The sequence below is a fragment of the Corylus avellana genome, chromosome ca3 (genome assembly GCF_901000735.1).
Source record: "Corylus avellana chromosome ca3, CavTom2PMs-1.0".
NCBI lineage: Eukaryota > Viridiplantae > Streptophyta > Magnoliopsida > Fagales > Betulaceae > Corylus > Corylus avellana.
In genome coordinates this window covers 7,059,092-7,067,732 of record NC_081543.1, presented here as the reverse complement: position 1 = coordinate 7,067,732, position 8,641 = coordinate 7,059,092, and the positions used below count along the sequence as shown (strand labels likewise).

At 32.5% G+C, this 8,641-nt stretch overlaps 1 pseudogene; it reads right to left on the bottom strand.

The window, feature by feature from the left end:
• Positions 1-3,485: 3,485 nt before the first annotated feature.
• The window catches only part of LOC132174010 (ankyrin repeat-containing protein NPR4-like), a 7,936-nt pseudogene continuing 2,780 nt past the window's right edge, over positions 3,486-8,641 (bottom strand).

The window sequence follows — 8,641 nt, the reverse complement described above, 5'->3', positions numbered from 1 at the left end:
CTAGGATGTAGAAACAAAATAGAAAAAAATTTCATTGCATTATTAATCAAAAATAATAAAAAATTGGTTCAAAAAAACCTTAAGTTGCATGGGTTCAGTCGTTTAATAAAAAAAAAAAAAAAACGAGAGGCATAAGATTATCAATCAAATATTTCATTGCATTATTTTTTGTTTTTTTTAAATATATAATTGTACATTAAGTATTAATTGTATAGATTTTCGGATTTTTACTCAACATAATGATTAAGCAAAATTCAAGTTTTCGTCTTGCAATTATGAAAAGTAAATTTCATAATACTTATGAAAAGTACGATTATAATATTTTAAAATTTTATAATTAAATTGTAATGAAGAATCTCGTGCATTGCATGTGTTATAAGCTTTCTTTCTTTCTTTCTTTCTTTCTTTTTTATTTTTATTTTTATTTTTTTGAAAAATTGCTACTGCTTTCATTAAGAGATCATAAAAGATCACAAAAATCACACAGGAGGTAGAACTTCTTCCCTCCGAACAATACCACAAAGAACTGGTGGAGTTTCCTCCAACCATGTTACATCTGTGACATTGGTTGTAGGCAGTTTGGCTAGCGTATGGGCAGCTGTATTGGCATTCCGTGGTGCAAATATGAAAGAAACATCCTTCATAGCCTTCATCTCTGACTGAACACCTTCTATAAAATGACCATATAAACTGTGGCAAGGACCTTCTACATTGATAGCTTTCACAATCTGCAAAGCGCCCCCTTCAAAGATGTTGTTACCGTATACAATAATTGATGAACAATATAGAATCGAAAAGAAAGAGAGTCGATACAGAGATTTACGTGGTTCGGCAATTTGCCTATATCCACAGAGAGGCGACTGTATTTTTACTCTTAATGATTCAATGTTACATTATACATATATATAAATAGAAAAAAACCTTAAACCCTACTCGTACGGACTTATTAAGAAAATCCCCAAAATACGGTACGGAGTATTTGGAAATTTTCTTAATAAGTCTGTACGAGTAGGGTTTAGGGTTTTATATATATATATATATATATATATATATATATGTATGATATAACCCTGAATCATTAAGAGTAAAAATACAGTCGCCTCTATGTGGACGTGGGCAAATTGTCGAACAACGTAAATCTATATGTCGACTCTCTCTCTTTTCGATTCTATATTGTTCATCAATTATTGTGCATGGTAATAACAAAAGACAATCGGGCTAAAGCTCATCTCCTTACCAAAAACAATCGCATATAGAGTTGCAAGAGCCTCGCCCATGGCTGGATCAACACTGGCTTCCTTTGTAATGCATCGAGCAGCTAAACAAACTCCCTTCCAGTCTCGTGCAATGCAACCCAGCCCAAGTACTCTTCCATTTTTATTTTTTTTTTGTCTAAAGCCGCATCCCAGTTTATTTTAATAGTGCCTTCTGGTGGTGGTTGCCAACATACTGGGATTGCTGGCTGGCTATGTGCTATCGTGTTTTCTTCCTCTCGCATATTGACTCGTTGAAAATCTTCCAACGCCACCTTTGCTGTACTTGCGAGACTGTTTGGATGTGTGAAATCTTCACCGTGGATCACTTCATTTCTACGTAGCCAAAGCTTTCTAGCTGTCACCGAAAAAAGTTCTACCTCAGCCCTATCACGGCGCCGAATCACCTCCTCAAAAATCTCAAAAAAATTCCGTCCCGCATTGGTACATTTCTGGATTTTGAGATTGCCTCCTCCCCAAACATCATTTTAGACAGAAGAAGTTAACGATGATTTGTGGACATTAGAGTATTGAAAAAAACCTTATAAGATGCACATGTTTGAGGACACATGTCAACTTTAGGGATTAGGTTGAAAAAAATTAGTTGGAAGAAAAATTTGTCCTTAAAAAAATATGTGCATATTGAATGGAAACAAAAAAAAAATCGATATAAAAAAAATAATAATAATAAAAAATCCATCTTATAGACAATGATATAAACAAAAAAAAAAAAAAAACAATGATATTTCCACGGGGCGTTACAGTTGTTGCGAAAGGCCTTATTTCTTGTAGTGCAATGATATAAACAAAAACAAAAAATCGAAACTTAAAAATATAAAGTTAAAAAAAAAATCTAAATTTATATTAAAAAAATAATAATTCAAACTTATCAATGACTTTTCATGTTGTCATTTATAAGTTTCATATCAACAATCCATATCAGCGATGATATGCCGTCTCAATTTCTTAGATATTAGTGACGACTTTTGTCATTGTTAATAAGAATTATCAATGACGACTACATGGGTCATGGGTCATGGGTCATTGCTAATGTGTATTCTCGACGAGATAATCGCGACAACAAAAGTTTATTGTTTATAATCATTAGCGACGACCTAAAGACCTTTGGCAACAACTTTTAGTTATCGCTTAAGACCATATTTTTTTGTAGTGAGGCCAAGTGAGTTTGGTTTATTATCATCCTTTACTTAGTTAAATTGAAATATTTCAATATTATTTTGCTTTCTATATTAGTTAAAAGATTGTCATATATGTATTTATGGCTTGTAACCTTATAGCTTCAGCAATGATTTATCAGAGCTTTTGCTCTGTGATGTAAGAGTTTTATGCTCGTGATCTTTCATCAATTAATGTGACTGAAATGATTTCACCTTAAAAATAAAAATAAAAATAAATAAATAAATAAAAAAAGATTAGATATTATTCTTTCAAAATTTTGAATTTACTTTGTTTTATTTGAATTCATAAACTATGAAAATTTCACCTAAACTTTGAGAGAATTTACAAAGAAATATTATTCTTGTGTCATCCTCTAAGTTTCAGGTTAAGTTCTTGGATAATTTTTTTTTTAATAATTATGTTTGGATAGTTTCTCTTGCTTTGTCTAGCCATCTTACTGCCCATTAACTTAAAGAAAAGTAGTCTAAGAGATTACTTTCAGAAGAGGAGAAAAAGTCAGTTAATCGAAAACTGTCAAAGTGTGTGGTCTAGGGTAAATATACGTGATATACAAAAGGTCAGATCTAGAAATATGTTATTCATTTCCTCTTCAAATTAAAGCATTGTAGTTTTTTCTTTTATGCTAATGATTATTAATAGCCTTGTAGAGTAGAAGAAGAACACTAATAAACTTGGAACCCAACAAAACTTATTTTGGTTTTGAAAGTAATCTCCTAAGGTCGACCTGTTGTGGATATAATTTACTGGATTAAAAAGTATTTTATCATTTGCCAAAGTAAATAAGGAACTTAGAAAATTAGAAAATAAAAAAAGAGTAAAAATTTATAATGGATAATCAATGACTTATTTGTGGAAATGATAATAGGCTTAAAACCAGAAAGAATAACAAAATAAGCAACATAAGGCAGCTGAAAATTTATCATTCATCCGTCCAATAAAAAATAATAATAATAAAAATAATAACGAATCAGTTTTGGCTAGAATGCTAACTATTAATGGAACACCAATAAAACATATAGCATAATGAATAAGTTACACCCAACGTTTCATTTTCCTATCGAAGATGCCTGATCCGTAAGTTGAAATGAACATGTCAATAAGAAAGGGAAACTGCATCAATGCGAACAAGGTGACTGGAACACTAGCCAAACAAATAACAAGAATGGCAAACCACGATTGTCCACGTAACATAAGTAGAAGAGCGGCACCGAAGGCTATCATCATGGATGCAATAGAAAAGAAAAGAGTGGAAAGTCCTATTATCATTTTTGTAGATAAGGATTTGAGGAAATCTTCTTCTGCATAGTGCGATGTTAGGATACCCAAGAACATTAATACTGAAGTTGCAGAGGAAAAGAGTGATAGGGAATCAGCTACTATAAAGAGCATAAACACATTTTCATTTAAGAACATTGGGAAGCCTGTGTTTTGGTCATTACCGCCTGGAACAGTAAAGGCTGCAGCAAACATAATGGTGGCAATGAGAGCACCTACCACTGTACAAGAAGTTGCTGTATCTTCCATCCATTGCTCTCCCTTTTTCATCAGATTCTTGTGATTCTTTGTAAACAATTCTCGGGGCTTCAAATCATCCTTGGTTAAAGCTTCTGTAACCTTTGGAAAAACAATGCTCTCCACCTCCTACATTTGTTAGTCAAAGTCTTAGAAAAAAGGGCTACCAAAAGAAACATAAAATCACATATCAGTGAAAGAGTGATGTTGCATGCCTCACTTCAAAAACAATTTAATTTGATGAAGATACTTTCATCCATTTTAATGTAGCAATTTCAATTACTGTTTACATCCCCAGAACATCTCAAATTATGTAGTTGTCCTTGACTATTTTTGAACCTATCTTTTTCCCACAAGCAAACCCTACCCCTAGCAATATCATAATCAAATTAAGCTTCAAAAAATTTATGCTATCCAAACAACTAAACAAATAAACCTCACATTTTAATGTTATTTAGTATATTGCTATACAACTACCATACAACTGGGATGATATAGGAGTGAAAATCAACTATTGATTTATTTATTTTTTTTCAATTGTTGATCCAGTAACTGATGTTTATTGTCACATCTAGGGGTATAAACGAGCCGAGCTTGAGCGAGCTTCCCTTGTTCAAGCTTGGCTCGTTTAAATTTTACTCGAGCTCAAGGGCGAGTCAATAATCGAGCTCGAGCTAATAATAAGTCGAGCCGAGCCAGCTCGCGAGCTAGCTCTTATATTTAATGTTTTTGTTTTTAATTTTTTTTTTAACTTCAAGTGCTCTTAAACGGCTTAAGAAGTTAGTTTGCATATGAGTATTTGCTTAGCCTGGCTAGTCGAGTATGGAGCCTAAGTCAATATAGCAAGACATTTGATTTCAAAGAGAGAGGATATGCATCCTTTTATAGATAAGCAAACTTAGAGATTGATGTTTTCTTAACAATGTGGGACAAGTTAACAGGTTGCATTCAGACTGCATTGGGGCAACAACCCATACAAAAAAATATTCTTTTAACGTCTCTCTCTCAATCCCCCTCACCAGTCACAACGAATCTTCCACCTGAACTCTCATTTCCCACTCTCTCACTCTCGCTCACCAGACAGGTAGTGATAGTGTTTGGGTCTGTTTGATTCTTCAATAGTTTATGCCTTTCGCAATCTCCCTCAATAGTTTCTGCTTGGTTCTTCTTCCTTTCTTTTGGGTCTGCTCTAATTGAATCGAGGTCTTTTTAATGATTACTCTCTCTCTCTTTGATCACGAAGGGTCTAGAATTTTTTATTCTCTAACGCTTAAATATAAATGCAATTTGAAGGTTTTAATAATTATGAGATTTATAATTAATTATGTATTACTTAGTTTATATATATACACACTCACACGAGCTGTTCACGAGCTTAGCCGAGTCGAGCCGAGCTTGCTTCGTTTAATATTCGAGTCAGGATTTGTGTTCATGAAGTGCTTCATTTAATATTCGAGTCGAGCACGAGCCGAGCTTATGTGAGCCGAGCCCGAGCTTGCTCGCGAGACGCTTCGCTCACTTAACAGCCCTAGGACTCACATCATCAAATTATATGACACTCGTATAACAATCTACTATATAGCATTACTCATTTTTCTAATTGAGACGTGAGAAGATTTCAATTTCTCAACTTGTGGTTCAAAATGTAAAACTTTTTCAAGTAATTCTATTTAGTAGACTCTTATACAAATGTCATACAACTGAATGATGTAACAGTAAAAATAAACCATTTGATTAGTAATTGTTTTTTTTTTATTTTTTTTTATTTACAAATGTTGATCCAATGACTGATTTTTATTGCCACGTCATCCAGTTCGGTAACAATTATACAAAAGTCTACTAAATACATTACTCAACTTTTCCACCAAATGCATTTGCAATATATATATATATTTGGTGCCGTTGCCGGGACACACAATTTTCAAGGAGAAGAATTGGAGCTCTTCAAGTTCAAGTTTTGGGTTTATTCTTTTCCTTTCTTTTATTTTAATTTATGAAGATGTTTAACATCAAACTTATGTGTAACTAATTTATTTAGTAGGGCTAGATTGAAGCTCTAGTTATGTTTAGTTAATATTCAATATTGGCGCCTTTGTGATGATCATGTTGTAGTACTTAACTTGATTAATTCGTGCTTTCATGAATTCCTCATATGTGTGTGTCTGATCAACATATGCATGTGGTATGGACTAGTTAATTAAATCAATTTGGATGACAAAGTTCTGAGTTTAATAAAAGTAACAAAAGAAATCTACACCGGGTTCTTGGGTTAATCAACATGGGGAACCGGGAGTATACACCCATGCCCTAGGCCTCATGTGTGTATATATATATATATATATTGTGAGTAATGCTATTTAGTAGATTGTTATATATATTACTACCATACAACTTGATCATGTGGCTGTGAAAATCAACTATTGTATCAGCACTTACAAAAATAAATCTAAGGATTGATTTTTACTACTACCACGTCATCTCAGTTGTATAGTAGTCTAATAAGGGATTGTTTGGTATTACGTTAAAAGGGTCTAAAAGTGTCTTTAACACTTAAAAAGTCCATTTGAAAAAAAAAAAAAAAAATATTCGTTTGGTAAAAAAATTAAAAGCGCTTTTAAGGATCCAAAAAGTATAAAAATTGCCAAAACACACTTTTGGCAAAAGCTTAAAAATCAAGCTTTTGTCAAAAAATACTTTTTGACTTAAAAGTTCTATTTCTCAAACGCAATCCCAAACAAGTTCTAAATAGCATTACTCTCTCTCTCTCTCTCTCTCTCTCTCTCTCTATATATATATATATATAACTACTTCCCCCATTTTCTCTCTCCACTTTTAACTACTCTCCTTTCTCCCTTATCTGCAAATGCTTTGAAGGCCTCATATAAGATGTTTCAAAGTAAAATGTTCATTACAGTGAATCATTGTAGCACATTGAGTGAATATAATATAGTTTAATTGAAAAATAAATATTTAGAAAAAGTAGAGAGTAAAATAAATAATTTGTTGAATTTTGTATTGAAAATATAATAGTTAAAACAATCATTACGACTGGAGATGTTCTAAATATCTAGTATTTGGAATATTATAGCTAGCTAGCAAGCAATGCTGGCATAGCAAAGAAATATAAGGCAAAAGAGATGACCTTAAACCATTGCAGCTCTCATTGCATCTGCAATGCTGCACCTGGAATGCGATTAAGCTGGGTGAAATCTGCTGACACCCCCGCCATATGTAATATATTGTGGTTGAAGTCATCCCTATCGTATACTATCATGTTCTTCACATGAAGCCTGTATATAAGGCTAAAGATTTTAGCTTGACGATGTAAAACTGCACTCTGAAATATGGTTCTGCCGCTCCAATCGCTGCTCCACACCAGATCTGGATTTCCTCTAACAATCTCATAAACAAAATCAAAAATCCCTTCCTTGATTGCTCGGAAGATGGCTGAATAAACGCCACTAAATCTCCTTCTCTCTTCGTCGTTTGAAATTGATATCTCTTCGCACATGTTGCGCAGGAGTTCATGCGACTGGACATGGGCCAACTTCATTTCATATAAATGCATCACACCTTTGCAAATATTTAGTCCAAATATGAAAACAAAACAAAACAAAACGAAAAGTTCAAAAAAATTAATTGAAAAATGAGATTAATTGAGTAGATGCAATATATATATATATATATATATACCAAAGAGGTTAAGGAGAGTTGACGACACTAATTGTTGCAATACAGCTAGCACTGCAAAGTAAAAACGACACTCAACAACATTAGAAAATTATTGCTAAAAATAGAGTAAATTATTTATAATTAATAAGAGAAATACTTATTTGCATCTTGACGTTCATCTCGTGTACATCTATATTGAATTGGCATGTTCCATCCAACCTAAATTAAAAAGAAAAAAAATACTAATAGTAGATGGAACATGCCAACTCAACGAAAATGTAAACGAGCTAGACGTCAGAATGCCAAAAAAAACACATTTCTCAATTAATAAACTATATGTTTTACAGTTTGTGAATATTCTCATCACTAAATCTACAAGCTAGTCAACATAATAATGTACAATATGATTAGGTTCCTTCTCTATAAGAGCACCACTGGACAATCTTATTGTTGTTGCCGGCACAAACAAATAATGAAGCATTTGGTAGGCGGAATGGAATAGCTATTTAAATTCTCTAGTTTGGTGAAAACATATATGATTTTACAGGAATTAAGCAAAATTACTAAATACCCACATTTTTTTATTAAAAGAAAAAAGAAAAAAAACAAAACAAAACAAAAACAAAAACAAAAACAAAAGCAAAAAACAAAACAAAGGCTCTATTTGTTTAAGAAGGTGAAACTTTGTTGGCCATCGATGGTGAACTCCGGCAGCCAGAGGGAGGATTCCAGCAAATTCCAACGAAATTTGGTGGCCGATTCAAAATATATATATATATATATATATATATATTGTTGGTTTTTTAAAAATATATATATTGTCTCTTCTTAAAGTATTAGCTATTCCTCTTATTTTTTAGAGGAATGACTATTCCTTAATTTAAAGAATAGTCATTCTTATGGAAGTAGCTATTTTGAGACTAAAAGTCTTACCAAACTATAAAATAGCTATTCCATTCGGTGGATTTAATCATCGTAACAAATATACCTTAAAAGTCTTTCCT